The sequence below is a fragment of the Ambystoma mexicanum genome, chromosome 8 (assembly GCF_040938575.1).
Source record: "Ambystoma mexicanum isolate Mex_15411 chromosome 8, UKY_AmexF1_1, whole genome shotgun sequence".
NCBI lineage: Eukaryota > Metazoa > Chordata > Amphibia > Caudata > Ambystomatidae > Ambystoma > Ambystoma mexicanum.
Window position 1 is genome coordinate 91,174,332 of NC_090929.1, and position 16,468 is coordinate 91,190,799.

The 16,468-nt window shown below is 50.3% G+C and overlaps 1 protein-coding gene across 5 annotated transcripts in view; it reads right to left on the minus strand.

Annotated features, from left to right (window-relative positions):
• The window catches only part of ZBTB43 (zinc finger and BTB domain containing 43), a 194,102-nt gene that overhangs the window by 47,993 nt on the left and 129,641 nt on the right, over positions 1–16,468 (minus strand). For all 5 annotated transcript variants that reach the window (XM_069609381.1, XM_069609383.1, XM_069609382.1 and 2 more), the window contains one exon: positions 6,239–6,360. The gene's annotated coding sequence lies outside the window, so the exon portion shown is untranslated. The remainder of the gene's footprint in view (positions 1–6,238; positions 6,361–16,468) is intronic.

Here is a 16,468-nt window from a genome sequence, read left to right on the forward strand (position 1 = left end):
ATGAAGAAAGAAGGTGGCGCAGACCCAAGCACGTGGTTCGACAACATATTTTCATGGGTACCTTCCTGGATGGGGCTCGCAGTGAAACTACTAATGCCCCTCATCATATTTTTTTTCTTGTGATTTTTCGTGCGTGCCAGTTGGGTCTTTGATGCTGCGCAAACGCAGTCCCAAATGGAACAATGATGATGGCGACAATGGTCAACGCCAGAGGAGTGGCACAAACGCAACAGGAAGCACACAAACAAACTGGTGAGAATTCAGAGTCCAAGTATAGAATTGTACCTATATATTATGATGGGCATATAGTGGATAGGTTATATCATGCCACAAAAAAAAAAGGTGCCCCTTGAACTAGAACGGTACACGGAGGTATGGGTGGACCTGGAGGGAGACGGGGGATGTATATATATATGGGTTTGCAGAGCTTGGATACCAATAAAGGGAACGCCAGCCTGGGAAGAGGCAGTGTTAGCTGAGAAGGAGCGCGAACGACTGGGGGAGCTAAGGTATTCGTTACTTAAGTAACGAAAGGGGGGAAATGTAGGGGAGGGTAGGTCAATAGGACCCCCCTCCCACTGCATGTCCCACCCTGGTGAAGACTCATGACTCGTCGGCAGCCCACCGGCCCCCGGGCGCAAGCGGCAGGGCGGCTGCAGACCGACATGTGAGGCTGCACCACCACGTTATGTGGCAGAGCACAGACGCCATCTTGTATTAAAGCCAATTCCATCTTGCTAGAGACATTCAGATCTAACCCAGGCAGAGCCAACGTGCACACTGAAAGCTGCAGATTGACCCCCACTCGACCGCGCTCACAGAGGCCCGCACTTCCCCCACCCCCCACTGCATGGCAGATCCGCTGAGGACTCATTCTCACGAGCCACCAGACACGAACAAACAACAAAATACAACATTGTAGCTGTTAACCTTCCACAGTACATCATTGCCCCAGCCATGAACGGGAACATTAGGAAGTAACTGAGACCAGCCCAAAACCTGTAGGCCCTGACCCTGTACCAAGCCCCCAACGTTAGACGGCGTGGCGCCTCACACCCATACCTACCCTGAAAACTTTTGCAATGTGTAGAAACCATTTATGTAATGTATGTCCTGTTGACTAACGTTTGCTGCTAATGTGAAGAAGAATGGGTTAAGAGTAAATATGCAACCGATTTTGTTTATAATGTAGAGATGTACAAAGACTGGCTAGCTGATAACAAGATGTAATAACATGTGTTGCCCTCTTTATACACACACCTGCCTAACACTACCTCATGTTCGTATGTCAACTATAAATGTGAATTGTTTTACTAAAGGGTATGGTCCCCAGTTAGTATTCCTTTTAATGCAAATGCATACAAGTCTTTTTAGAGACCCTGCGTGTTGTTATTCGCCCTTAACCACGGGACAGTATACCGCCTCGTGCAAGATGCCGCGCACAGAGCTGCAAGGCCATTTCCCCCTCCTCCTGCCCAGGCACTCTAGAGATAGCTGTAGTTCAAACAGCACAGCCTCGCCGACCCTGCTGGACCTATTTCAAGCATCCGCCTCCCCCATGCCAGAGGCCGCCACAGTCCGACTCCATGACTTACAAGCTACCTGGTCCTAAATCCCACCGTCTCTCAGGCACCAGTCACATGCCCCCCACGGGCCAGTGGTATCTCTGTCGACGCCAAGTTAATGACCCTATAAAGGGGGGCGCCCACACGTGTACCAACAGATTGTAATACCGTCCCTCACCTAAACTGCCAAGAAAGGGTGGTCAAGCGACCCCTCCTATGCCCCTGACTATGCACGCGAGACCAGATTGTTTGAATCGAAGGTATCCTCCAAACTGATGTATTGAGACACTTCAGATCGCATATCAAAGTTCCTGTCGGCACATTGATCTAAGGTCAGCACTTACAAGAGTTGCAAACCAACGGAAAGCATAAAGTGTGACGAATGGGTGGGAATGTGTGGTCAAAAGGGCAAATGTTAGTTTAGTTACCAAACATCATTACAAGGCATGTCCGGCCCGGCACTTCACCCCGATGAGCCCAGCTGACCTTCTACCCCACGTAGCGCAACACCAACATCCGCCAATCCTGGAGAAGCAACTGTATACAATGTATACCACCTAACCATCACCACCCAATCCCTAAAACTATGTGCCCCCTATAGCTTGTGTCATGCGTGATGTAGTTCTCTAATAAGTAGGACTGTCTTTGCAATTGTCAGAGCGCTCTCAGAGTTTGCAGAGGCCTTTGCATGCCCTATATTGATCTATATAAAGCTCTTTTGATCTCACCCGCACTTGGTCCTGGCCTCATTCCCCTTCTGGGGTGTGTCCTTTATTGCCTCTCACTAAGGGGGGGTGTGTTTCTGGGGAAGCTTACATTCAAAGGTAATGTCAGAGTATTTGAAGAGATGTGAATTAGTGCATAAGACGACATCGCTATGTCATACAGATAGCAATGGGGCAGTTGAAGGGTAAATAGAAGCATTATGAGCGCAATAAGATTAGCCGGTGTGCATGGGGTAAATAGAAAGGAAGCAGTGAAGGGGAGGATATGTGCTCTCAGGGTGTCTCCAGATGCAGATACTGCCGCAAGTCCTTTCGAGATGATGAGGGGGAGGAAGGGAAATACCAGAGTGTGCCTTCCTTGGCTGAGAGAGCAAGAGCGACTGAGGTTGATATGGAGGATCTGAGAAAAAGGATGGATTGGAAAAAAGAGAAATCGTCGGGGGATGCCAATGAGAGGGAAAACGGGGAAAATTACAGTTTTAAATGATGGAGATTGGGCAAGGATAAAGAAGAGGGAGATGAATAGGAAAGGCAATCCTTTGTACAGTGAGCCGGTAAAAGTGGCTAAGGTGGTCAAATGTGGAACCTAGGAAGGGTGGCAAAAGTGAAGGAACCCAAAACGGGTAAGGGCTGATGAGTGAGGAAGGAAGGGATGTGTGTTAAATATAGGACTGGTAGCTAAATGGAGTGCTCGAGTGCCGAGTGGAATGTGAGCTATATGGAGTGCTCGAGTGCCGGCAACAAGCTCCCGCAACTTTACCTGCTTGCGCTAGACTATCAGTAGGTCTGGGGCCTGCCATGTGTTCGAGTCACCAGTATAATTCTATTCTTGCCTATTGCGACAGAAACTCTGTGTGCAAGACTCATAGGCTGAGATTGGAATTCTTGAACCTTGCCACAGCTTGACATTGCAGGGGGCCTGGGAAAACGGCCTTATGGAGGACAACCAAAGACATCACACTTGTCAAATCACGCTAAAAGTAGGAAAATCTCTGTTTATGCTGACAATCATCCTTTGCGGGAGCTTAAGTGTACCCACCAATGTGCCTATTGTGAAACTGATCAACTCTCTCCATAGCTGGAAATAATTCCAATTTTTCCCAGTTTACTAGAAGTCCACATTCTGCAGGAGAGATTCTGCCAAAAGGACAGGTGGTACAAGGGTCTCCTTGTCTTGAGACATGACGATTGTGTCCTACAAGTAGACCATTATCCACATTACTGTGATCAAGAGCTACTGTGACTGGCTTCATGACGTAAAGCACCAAGGTGCTGAACAAAGCCAGATGTCGCACTTGTAAATTCCCAGAACTGTTCTGCCCATTGGAAATGTGGGACACGCTATGTAAACCCAAATCAGAATCAAAAGGATCGCTCTGGATCGTACATGGACTCAACTTAATTTGCCACCTTGTTGGATAGGGCATCTGCCCCTTAGTCAGGCCACTCCTGTTATTCCCCAGTCCATCACCAAATGCTCTTGCGCTTTAGTCTGTCCCAGTGATTGGCTATGGTTAGTCCTACTCCTATAGGTCCATCTTCTTTTCCTCAGGGCGTGAGGTTCTAGAAGAGGAGGCTATGTGTTTTGTCCCCCCCCCCTCTAAGTCTGTGCTCCATGGAGTTACTTTGTCGGTTAGGCCTGAGTGGCAGGGAAGGGAGAGGGTGGCTGGTGGGGAGAATTGCGGTCTATACTCTTTTGTGGTCCGCACTATCTCTCACCTGAAACGTTTGCAGCATGGGCGGCTCGATGGAGTTTCTACTGCCTTTCTCTTCAGAAACAGGCCTCCATATGAATGAGGCTCAGATGCAACGGGCACAGAGAATTCTGAAACTGCTGTGCAGATTGTCTGATCAATGTATGTTCCTAATATACTTAAAACAGGCAGCTAACATTATGTGCGAGGTAGCATTCACCCCTCAACAGGCCTGTTCCTCATTGCTGGCCACGATCACACTGGACAATCCGGGCTTACTCATTGAGTGCTCCGTTATAGCAGTCCTTTACTGCATAGGAGGCAGTGGTATGAGGGTAGGGAATGCAGGCGCATGTTGTAGTGGGTCTTTTTACACATTGTACAATCTGCTCACTTGAACTCTGTAGTGGTGCGCTGTACATTGTGGCTTCAGAAAACCTCCCTGCAGTGAACTGGCCCTCCCACAAGGGTCCCTGCTGTGTGGTCTTAGGTTCCGCCACAAACCTAAAGCATGAAACGCATCAAGAGGTGGTGTTCTGCACTGTCATGCCAAGAGGTCAATGGTGCCACCGTTGTCACTTCCGTTGCTCATGCGCCCTCAGGAGATTGAGATTCTGTGAACGTGCACCAGCTGATAGAGAAAGAAACCACTACAAGTTGAGCGACCAAGAGCACTGGTGTGACTCGGGAAAATGATGTGAAGGGGACGGGAGCCAAATAAAAACCCTCTTGCCTTCGGACTACAGCTTTGCACATTAGAACCAAAAATATTACAAGGAGAGAAATAAAGCGTGATCATCTGCTGTTTAAACAGCAAAGACATTGGAAGGAGTGGAGCAGGTTCAAAGAGCTGGAGACACGAGAAGGATGTGAATGGCAGTGCAGATCACATTACTTTAACCTACCTTTACTCCGCAGGGTTTGGGGGAATGCAGTTGCAGCATGCTATGCTTAAACCTACAGATTGCTGCAACTTGAACAGAAAAATAAAGAATACAATGCTCTCTCCATGGCCTCCACATGGAATCAGGGAAATAGCATAGGGATGCTTCATCGGCGCATTTGGGACGAGGAGCGGATCGGATGGTGGATAAACATCAAGAGGAGGCCCCGGATTAGGGGATTGAAGTTTCCGATAAAGAACTTGACATCATGCCTATTGGATATCAGAGAAAACATTGCAGAGGGGGACTCTCCAGCAAAGATGTGCTGGGGGTGTAGGCGGGCAGAAGGTCCACATGTTGTGGAGATGTGTGAAGGTTGTGGCCTTCTTGATGGGGAGGGGCGAGGTTGCTTAATGAGGAAGTCCTCTGCATTAGTGTGTTAAACAGCTGTGAGTTGATGGCTTGGGGGGGGGGGATTGGATGAAGGGCTGGATGACATGCCATACGACAGTCTGGTCTGGTTGAGACCAGTGACTATGCTAGCTCACAAGGCTATCCTCAGGGTCTAACCAACACATATCCCAAAGGGGAGGATTGGGCTGAGGTGGTCTGGGGGACACACACTATGAAAAAGGCTGAGCGTAAATACAAAAGGAGATGAGATTCAAGTCGATTTGGGACTTGTACACTGAGCACGATAGCCTTGGCGAGTGTCCATTGCTGAGTTTCCTGTCTGGGTATACCATTTGGTGGGGTTGAGTATGGTCGTACTGATTCACCAACTTCAGGTGTCCAATGTGTTGTCTGGATGACCTCATGCAGTAAAGTTGTAATGCAAAATAAAATGTTGCATATGGCCTTATCTACGTGTCTTATATACCTATGCCAAATACTGTAACAAGCTTAAGTTTTCCTGTACTCTGTTACCCCCGGCTACCCAAGGGTTTGGCGCGCATTACCAAATAAACAAACAATCACCACAATCAGACCAGTAAGATTACCTCAACCCAAAAAAAAAAAAAAAAGTCAGATTTTCAGATTTAACATTCAGTACCTTCCATGAAAATACAGATAACACGGCTCAGTTTAGGAAGACCTGAAAATATTGATACGTGGCATAGATGTTCTTTTCTGCGTGACAGGAAATGCCTTTTTATTCTGATAAAAGTGTCCCTTTGGTTAATGACGAAAGTGGCTTATAAAAAAGGCACACAAATTAAATCCCAGCCACAAGGTTGCATATGCTACTTCTTGGCCTAATCGCACAGGTTATCAATTGCAAATGAGAAGTAAACTTACAAAATATTTCACCTTTTTGATAATGCAAATAAGTAGCATGGTTACCTGAAATATTAACATGTATATATTACCTAGTGGTATGTTGTGCCTTGTGCTACATCTTCGGTTACCATATTCACAGGAAGCTTAGGGCCTCACAGGATTCATTGGTTTCTTCAACCTTCTTCATGGATATCAATTCATCTCTGTAAACCTAAAGTCAAAATAAAAGAGGCAAACAGTTAAAATCTGACAGATAGGAACATGAAATACATGTATGCCAATTCATTTTTGAATTTGACATCAGACAAATAGGCACTGAGGGCTGGGCATATGTGCTCGTATTCTTTAATACCAGAAAGTAAATTGATCCACTCACAAACGGTTGAACATATGTGATAGTAACACGTTAACACTGAACTCACAAAGTAGATTAAAATCAGCATTATACAAAAAAGGCGCATCACATACACACTGAAACAGGGAAAGTCAGTGAACGTGAAAGAGCGCAACAAGGATCAGGAGGAGACTGTGGTCTAGAGGATACATTCTGTTCTATGTACAGCACCTCATCTAGAGATCCAAATAGAGATTTGAGGGGCGTGATGGAAAAGCAGCTCCTGTGTATCAAGCAACACCCAGAAAGAAGGAGCCATCTCTGGGGAACGTGGAGGCAGCCTGCAACATATCAGAAATCTAACTTTCACTAAGATGTAAACTATAACCTTTCATCCATTATACATCGCCCATTAAGCTTTAAATGTCTTCTACCTATGCCAGCTATGCCTTAACGCTCATTTACATATTCTTAAAACATACACAGATATTATTGTATATTGTATTGCACTGGTGGGCATGGGCAGTCAACACTAGCGCCTAATTGAGCTCTTACATGCTCCAAGGAAGAACCAAATGGCACCCAGCAAATTAATTCCGGTGACCAATTTGAGGGGCCCCTTTGCTCACTGCAGCCTGGCTGCACTAGAATACGAACAATAAAATGGCTGGGTTTACGATGCTGCTCTTACACCAGTAGAAGAAAAATGGTTGACTATTTAGCACAAGGACTTGTGATTCCTTTTGATAGGAGTCGGAAGACAATCAAAATAACTTTTAGATTCCAGAAATTTCACGTAACCATAGAGCGACAAGTTGTGCAGCTCCCCCTGCCCCGCCTGTACATGTTTGAGGCCTCAAATGACTTCCTTTTTTTCTAGGTTGAACTGAAAAAGAAAACGTTTCCCTAGAGGTAACAAATAAGCTCAAGTGTGCACCTTTTTACCCCATTGTGTACTAAACATCATTCACCTTGCATTGGAAAATACACGAAAATACACACCCACCCACCACTAACTGTAATACGTCATTTCCTGAAACTGTATGACCAAATTACGGTCTACCAAATATGCCTGTATTGTAACGTAACTTATAAAATATAACATTCATCAAGGTTGCATGTAATATAAAGTAATGTGTAGCATGTATATGCTGAGCTCTCAACTGTAATCAGTTGCCTTAGGGACAGATAGTCATGTGCATACATGCTGCGTGTTCCAAATCGGTGTGCAGCGTCTTCAGATTAGCATAGTTCAACACCAAACAGTCCTTATGCCAGCAAACACATTGAGGTCATAGATGGCTTCACACATTCTCAAGACAAAAATATAGTTCTCTCTAAATTCTCATAGGCAAGGGAAAGGTCCAACCTAAGGGGCACCCGTCTTTCTTGACCTGCCGTAGGCTTCCTCTACCCTAGCCCAGGCTTCCATAACCCCACGTTGTGCTTATGCGCAAGAAAGAGCTAAAAACATGGTGCCGGTGCGTGGCCATTACTTCCATTATCGCGATGAAAGCCTACATTTTCGTGGGCTCAGTAAGTAAACGTGCATTTTTGCAGCAGAAGCAACATCACATAATGATGTCAATTGAACTAATTGTGGAGAATAGTTGTTGTATTGTCCGCTGAAGAACGAGCCAGAAAGGAAGTCTGAGCTCTCTGCAGGTGCAGTGATAAGGGGTACTGGAAATGAAGGCAGGGAAGGCAAGCTGGGTTTTTCTACTTCTAGCTGGATCTTTCCACTCTTTGCTCCTTATGCTTGGTTTGCTCTTTGACGAGGGCAGTCATAACCAAGAGGGGCGGGGACTCCCTGTAAGATTGTAATTCTCTATGTTTTGAGGACAAATCACGCTGAGACTGAAAGTAGATGGTTCTGTAAGGAGCAAGTTACTTACCTGTCACTGTTGTTCTCCAGCATGGGTCTGGCATGGATTCACACGCTCATGAATATTCCCCGTCGTCAGGCTGGGAATCCTCAGTAAAGAAAAAATCAGTATCAGTTTCGTTTCTGATCTGTCTTTCGTAGTAGTAACCAATCACTGATCTCTGCGTCATACTGACCACAGCCAATGACTGCCCACTACCTAAGCCCCGCCTCTGGCAGCCATCTTCAGATTTGGTAGCACGTGAAGTGGCAGTATGACCAAGTGAAGAGCCGCAGAGGGGTAGGCGGGAGGGTTCACATGTGAATCCATGCCAGACCCATGCTGGAGAACAACAGTTACAGGTAAGTAACTTGTTCCTTCTCCAGCATGGGGTCTGGCATGGATTCACATACTCATGAATAAATAATACATAGCAGTACACACATGCACAACCACGGGAGGTGGCAAAGGCTCAACATTAAGCATTACATCAACTCAACATAAAGCAATTCTTACCTCCTCACCAGGCTCACCTTAGGCGAAAAGGTTTGGCAGCACTGCTTGGCCGACCCTGGACTCCTCCCTGGAATCCCGATCGACGCAGTAGAATTTCATGAAGGTGTGCGTCGACCTCCACGTAGCAGCCCTGCAGATGTCCAGCAAGGGCACACCAGATAGGTAGCTGCGATCGCTCTGGTGGAATGGGCTCTCGGACGGCCAGGCAGCGGTCGGTTTGCCAACCAATGACAGTACATGATACAGCCGGAGAGCCATCTGGAAATGGAGGCCTTTGAGAGAGCCTTCCCCTGATTGACAGGTCCAAAGTTCACAAAAAGTTGTGACGTCTTCCGAAAACTCTTCGTGCGGTCCACGTAGAACTTCAGCGCTCTAGCCACATCCAGCGAGTGCAAAGTCCTTTCGGCTGGCGACGAAGGCGACGGGAAGAAAACAGGCAACACCAAGGGTTCGTTGAGGTGGACGTCCGACGGCACCTTGGGCATGAAGGAGGGGTGCGTCCCGAGCACCACCCTAGTGTTGTGAAAAGTCAAGTACGGCGGCTTGCAGGAAAGGGCCTGGATCTCTCCCACTCGTCGTGTGGAGGTGATGGCCACAAGGAACGCTGTTTTCCACGACAAGAACTTCAACGGAGCCGAGTGCAAAGGCTCAAACGGAGGTCCCATGAGCTTGGTCAGCACCACGTTGAGCTCCCACGCCGGGGCCGGAGCCTTCACCAGCGGGAACGATCTGAACAGTCCCTTCATGAATTCCTTCACCAGACGATGAGACCACAAAGACGTCCGCCCCGTGGTTCTGGTGTATCGGGAGATTGCTTAAGATGAATCTTGATGGACGTTGTAAGAGTGTCCAGCCTTGGCCAGCGTCAGAAGGTACGGCAGTGCCTGGGGAGCCGTAATCCGTAGAGGGTTAATCTTCTGTGCGTGGCACCAGACAGAGAACCTCTTCCATTTGTGTCCATAGCATTTAAGAGTTGAGGATGCCCTGGCCTTTGCAAGAACCTCTCTGCAGTCGGCCGGTATGTCGTATCCTCCAAACTCTAACGCTGCAGGAGCCAGGCCTGCAAGTTCAGCGACTTCGGGTCGTGATGGAGGATGGCACCTCCTTCCCTGGAGAGAAGATCCGCGTCCACTGGAAGCTTGATTGACGGGGACGCTGACAAGTCCAGAAGGTCCGGGAACCATATCTGCCTCGGCCACGCAGGTGCGACGAGGATCATCCTGCACCGTGACCTTTTGAGCTGGTTGATGAGCCAGATCAGCAATGGCAATGGAGGGAACGCGTATAGAAACAGGCCCTCCCAGGGGAACGAGAAAGCATCGCCCATGCTCCTCAGCTGGGGAAACCTGCTGGCGAACCTCTGGCACTTGGAGTTCGTCGCCGTCGCGAACAGATCGATCTGGGGAGTGCCCCACCGTCGGAAGAGGCGGTCCACTAGATCCTGTCGTAGTTCCCACCCGTGGCACGAGTGCAGCTCTCTGCTGAGCGAGTCGGCGATGGCGTTTTTTATTCCTGCCAGATGAAACGGCACCAGAAACATCCCTTGGGCGACGGCCCAATGCCACAGATCCTGCGCCTCCTTGGACAGGGCTGGGGATCTGGTACCGCCCTGCTTCCTGATGTAGAACATGGTGGTAGTGTTGTCGGTGAAGATCCTCACCACCTTGCCCTTGAGGGACGGAAGGAAGGACCTGAGGGCCCAAAACACTGCACGGAGCTCCAGGACGTTGATATGGAGGGACTTCTCTGTAGGGAGCCAAAGGCCTCTCGTGTGCAGATTTTCGGTGTGCGCTCCCCACCCTTCCAGGGTGGCATCCGTGGTCACTGTCTCCTGGTGGCCGGGGGTCTGGAAGTCCATGCCCGCCGTCAGATGCGCGCGGGTGCCCCACCACCGGATCGCTCATCGGAAACCTTAGTCGAGTGTGATCCTCTCCTCGAAGCTGCCCGTCTGGATCCTGCACCTTGCCCAAGATGGCCCTCGTCCTCTCCTCCGACGGAGAGGCCAGAAGCGACACTGTCGAGCTTCGCTCCCAGAAACAGTGCGTCTTGCGAGGGCACCAGGTGGGACTTGGCGTAGTTTATGGAGAATCCCAGGTCCGTGAGTAGTTGGACGGTCCTTGCCGTGTGCTCCACAGCGAGCTCCTTCGTCTTTTCACGGATGAGCCAGTCGACCAGGTAGGGGTAGACGTGGATCCCCTCTCGGTGCAGCTGCACCGCCACCGGTGCGAGGCACTTGGAGAACACCATGGGTGCCGACCTCAAACCGAAGGGAAGGACTTTGAACTGGTAGTGACGCCCTTGGACCACGAACCTGAGAAACTTTCGGTGCCCCTTTAGGATGGGGATATGGAAGTAGGCATCCTCCAAATCCAACGACGACAGGAAATCGCCCTCCTCCAGCTGACCCAGGACGTGTTGGAGGGTGACCATCCGGAACTTCTGCGCCTTGATGAATTTGTTCAGTCGTCGTAGGTCCAGGATGGGACGCCATCCTCCCGTCTTCTTCTTCACGAGGAAGTATCTTGAGTAAACTCCGGAGCCCCGAAGCCTCTTTGGGACTAGCTCGATGGCGCCCTTCTTGAGCATCGCCTTTACCTCCAAGAGAAGCTGAGGGACATGATGTTCTTTCCTGGCCACAGGGGGAACGCGCGGGCACCACTTTAGAAACTCAAGCGCGTGACCCCGAGCTAGGGCGTCCAGCACCCAACGGTCGGTGGAGATGGACTCCCACACGCTGACGAAGCTCGCCAGCCGGCCTCCCACCGGGGTGCTTTGGTGGGGGCCCGACCCCGCGGCCGGTTCAGTCCTGCTTCGACGAGGCTTTGCCGCCTTGTCCTCCCTGGCGACGACGGCGGGGTCCGCATGACCTGCCTCGTCCCCTGTAAGCTTCCTGTGACGACGAACGGGCCGCTTGACGGTAGGTGGAAAATCCGCCGCTGGAACCTTTGGAGGCACCCTGTTTGCCTCCGCCGCTCCGAAAGGGCGGCCGCCGTTGCTGGAGAACCCCAAGAGCCCGGGCCGTCTCCATGATGGCTTGAAGGGAATCGTCCATCGTTTTCCCAAACAGGTTGTTTCCGTCGAACGGCATGTCCAAGACTCTGGTCTGCACGTCCTGACGGAAGTCAGTAGCCTTGAGCCATCCACGCCGCCTAAGGCACACGCCGTTGCCCAACTGGCGGAATCCAGTGTCAGAGATGTCCGTCGCAATCGTAATGGCGTGGTCCAATGCCACCTCTCCTTCCTGCAAGATCTCTAGGGCTTCCTCCCTCTTGTCGTCTGGTAGGAAGTCCAGCAGGGGGGCCAGTTTGTACCACAACTCCCTGTTGTAGCGGGCTACGATAGCCAAGGCGTTGGCCGCCTTAATCGTTGTCGCTGCCGACGAGATGACTCTGCGTCCCATCGTGTCCAATTTCTTACCCTGGCCGTCCGGCGGGGTGGTTGACGTAGAGGCCGCGCCCCCCCCCCCGGCTTTCTTCCTGGCTGCCGCAGAGACTACCGAGTCCGGGGTCGGCTGTGCCCGAAGGCACAAGGGGGCCGCGTCCGGGACCCGGTACTTCTTCTCGTACCGATCCCTACTAGCCGGTGTCGTGGATGGGTTCTTGAGGAGGGCGAGGCCCTCATCCCAAATATCTTCCAGTAGAGGTATAGCGAGGACCGTCTTCCTCTTGGCCTCGCGACTTTGATAAAGGAAACCTTCCTTCTTCTTCTCTTCCGGGCAGAGCTGGAAAAGCTCGGATGCCCTGGCGATCATGGAGTGAAACGATCCAATCTCGTCTGGCGGGGAAGCCCGGGTGGGAGGTGACGACGGGAGATCCTCGTCGTAAACCTCGTCGTCCGTACCCGTCGCGGCCGTGTCAGTCCCCGTATCATCCCCACGTGTCGTGGACCGGGAGGAGGGCTGAACAGGGCGCGATGGCTGAAAAGGAGGTGGAGGATGAATCCTTCTTCTCTTAGGGGGAGGGCTCCCAGAAGGGCCTGGTTCCGGGTCCCCCGTCGGGAGCGGTTCCTCCGTCGGTGGTAACGGCAGTCTCGTCCTTATCTCCGAGCATAAGGACTGTATAGCCAACAAAATGGCTGCCGAGTTGTCTTGCGGCACTGGTTGAGGGGAGTCCGACGGGCTGTCAGGAGCCCCGTCGGCACCCTCGACGTTCTCGTCATCTCCTACGTCGGGGTCTCTCCCGACGGGCTGGTCTTCTTCCACGCCAACGCCGTGGCTTAAGACTTCGATCAGCTCCTCCTCAGAGGTTGAGGCCGAATCCACGACGACCTCCTGCCCCCCCTTTTTCTTCTCCGTCGGAGGTTTCACGGGGGTCCTGTCGATGGGCAAGAAAGAGGACTCACTCCGCGGTGGCAGGGAGACTCTGGGCCCCGAGGTCGCCACCACTGGTGTAGCCTCCACAGGCTGAGCCAGGGCCGCCGCGACTGTCTCGATAGAGGCCTTGGCTCCGATGGGGCCGTCGAGCTCGACCGGGGTCTCTCCAGGAGCTTCGCCGGGTGCTCAGCCTTCCTCTTACCCGAGCCAGAGCGTTGGCTCGTGGTTGATAGCGCCGGGGAGGATGCGCCCTGCCTGGCGCCAGTAGAGCCTGACCGTTCAGCGCTCCCGGTGCCAGCAGACTTGCGGTGCTTGGCCTTCTGTTGGACCCCCGTCGCCGGGGCGCCCTCAAAGGTCTTAGAAGACCGCTCGGATTTCTTCTTCTTCTTCTTCTTCTTCTCACCTGACGGGCTCTTTCCTTCCAGCCAGTTAGCGAGACGTTGATGGCGGTCCTTCATGGTCCGCTCCGACATATTGCCGCAAAACGCACAGTCCTTCTCCACGTGCGTCTTGTCCTCATGTAGGCAGTAAAGGCAAAGGGAGTGTTCGTCCTCCTTAAAGACATTCTGAAGCTGGCATCCAGGGCAGACCCTGAACAGCTTTCCGGGCGTCGAGCTTCCCTTCTCCTGGGCCATGTCCGAGATGGGCCTGAGAAACTTCTGGAATCCTCCAAAAGCGTGGCTCGACGAAATCTTCACCCTTGAGGGGCGTAGACGAATCCGACACAGGTCCCCGTTAATCGGATGAAGAGACGGTGGAGCTTGAGGCTCTTTGACCGAAAAAAGAGACATTTTTCTGAGAATAAACGTGAAAAAAAGCACTAACGCTCGAGAGCAATAGCACGAAGATCCGAACACTTGAACGTGCGGTAAAAATCTGAAGATGGCTGCCAGAGGCGGGGCTTAGGTAGAGGGCAGTCATTGGCTGTGGTCAGTATGACGCAGAGATCAGTGATTGGTTACTACTACGAAAGACAGATCAGAAACGAAACTGATACTGATTTTTTCTTTACCGAGGATTCCCAGCCTGACGACGGGGAATATTCATGAGCATGTGAATCCATGCCAGACCCCATGCTGGAGAACATAAACAACTTTTTATTAACTTTAGATCTCTTTTGTCTATAGGAAAAAGGATATGTCTTTTCTCTTCAGAAGATTCTGACTTGAAAGTACTTCGGCAATGCAGAGGGTTGTCTCAGGTAAGTCTTTATAGTAACACTCTATAGTGATATACAGTTCTGCTCACAGTCTTTGTTAGCCCAAAACTCCTTTCTTGCTTTAACTGTATCTTTAGTCTTTAAGTTCCAACTTGTCTTTAGCTTTATATTAAACTCTTTTCCTTCCGCCAAATTATACTGGCACTTCCCTTCTTCTACGGTGGTCTCCCCTCTCTTTTCACTCTCTGTGATACATTCGTTTAACTACCACTGTGTTCCAGCATTTATATGTCTCTTTCCCCACATGAATGTCTATTCAGCTTGGGCATATGCTCGTGGTTTGGCCACCCCTGCCTTTCTCCTCAGCGATGTCCCTTACCTTGTCGGCTGCGAGGGAAAAGACTCCGTCCCTCCGTTCCTCGGTTTACTGCAGCTCCGTGTCGCTGAGGGAGGCTCCGCCTCTCACCTCATCTGTCTTTTCCCAGTCAGCGGCTGCGGAGGACTTTGCTTCTCCGCTCAGCTGGATTTTTCCCTTTCGTCTCGGCGTCTCCGTGTGTACTCCGCCCCTCACCTCTCTTTCGGCATCAACCATATGATCTTCGGATCGAGCGTTTTCCCCTCTCGACCTACTCCCCGTTTTGGAAGTTGGCTCTACGCTCTTCCTCTTCGGAAACCGCCACGACGGTTTCTTTTTCCTCTCACCTCAGACGGCGGCTCGTCACCTCGGTGAATTTGACGCTCTCGGGCACCCCCTTCAGCGTTTCAGTCCGTCGCTTCACGGGCTCAATAACGCACTTTGAAATAGGTGCAACGGCGCAACATAAACTTCGTTTCTTCCTAACCACTTAACTTGTTTCTTTTTAGCAGGGGATTTTTTTAGTAAACCCATTCGTAACCGTCATTTTCCAGCTCTCCTTCTCCGGTCTCCTAGCAACCAACAGAAAACAAAACAAACATTACTTGAATCCCCTCTGTGATTGGTTAGAACTCCTGTTAATTAACCTCCCCAGCTGGCAGAAACCTTTAACCCTTTGATGCACAGCTTATCCTGCTTATGCTGGTATTGCCAGAGTCAGTGCCTGACGAGGGAACCCCTGTGCACTTCAGAGCGGATTCCTCACACCCCCCCATAAAGAGAAGAGGTATTCCTCTTGGAAAGGCAATTAGAATTTGGACGGTCTCGCTGAGACGGAGGACGCTCGGCTCCAGATCCCGTTAGCACAAGTGATCTCTATGCCTACCTGCTCTGCAGTGTTGAGGTGGCTGAGATGAAGGGGTATTCTGCAACCATTATAACGGTTATGCTTTTTCTTTAGGTTTATGCATGAATGATTATATGATGTGTTGTTTATGTGTGTATGTATAAGGTGTGAATAAAAAGGCCTATAACAAGCCATTTTATTTTAACTATTGGTTTAAGTGTGATTTCCTGCCTATATGAGTCCAATAACTTGTTTTGTTAGGGTCTAGGGCAAAGTAGGTTCGAGGTCCCTCCACGTGGCCAAGCAAAAGCAAAACATTTTGGCGCTGTGAGCAAGGTATTTGTGCTGGTATTGATGCCAAAGAGCCCTGCCAATTTGAGACTTCATAGTTTTGGACTCAGATAGGCAACAGTTTGAGAGAAGAAAGGTGTGTTGTAAGGAATGGACGTGAAATATCCATTTGGTAAAATGAGTTCCCTATTTAGGAAAAAAGGAAGCTCTGCAGCGGAGACTGTCCTGAAGTGAATATTCCCGGGTGGAGCAAGAGTCTGTATGATAAAGGTGCACAGACATGGGCGTGTGGTACAGGTCTGAGCAAGACCTGGGAGACGAGTATAGGGGAGGCGAGTCCAGCCGAAGTGGTGGGCTGCCTGTAACAGGTGCCGGTGGAAAAAGGAAAAGAGTGTTCACCTTTAGATAGGAGGGGCTGGATTTTGTTGCACGCTTTTCGAAAAGATGCACCAACAGAACGTGGAATTACAGGAGTGTGTCCTAAAACTGGAAAAGGAGCTGGCTGCTGAGAAACAGATTGCGCTAATGCAGCAGCCCCAAATGATGTTGTATCATAAGGCGGACAAATATCAAGCAGTAGCCGAGCAAACTGCTGTGAGGGTTGCCCGTTACAAATATAGAGACGAGGGAGAGTGAATTT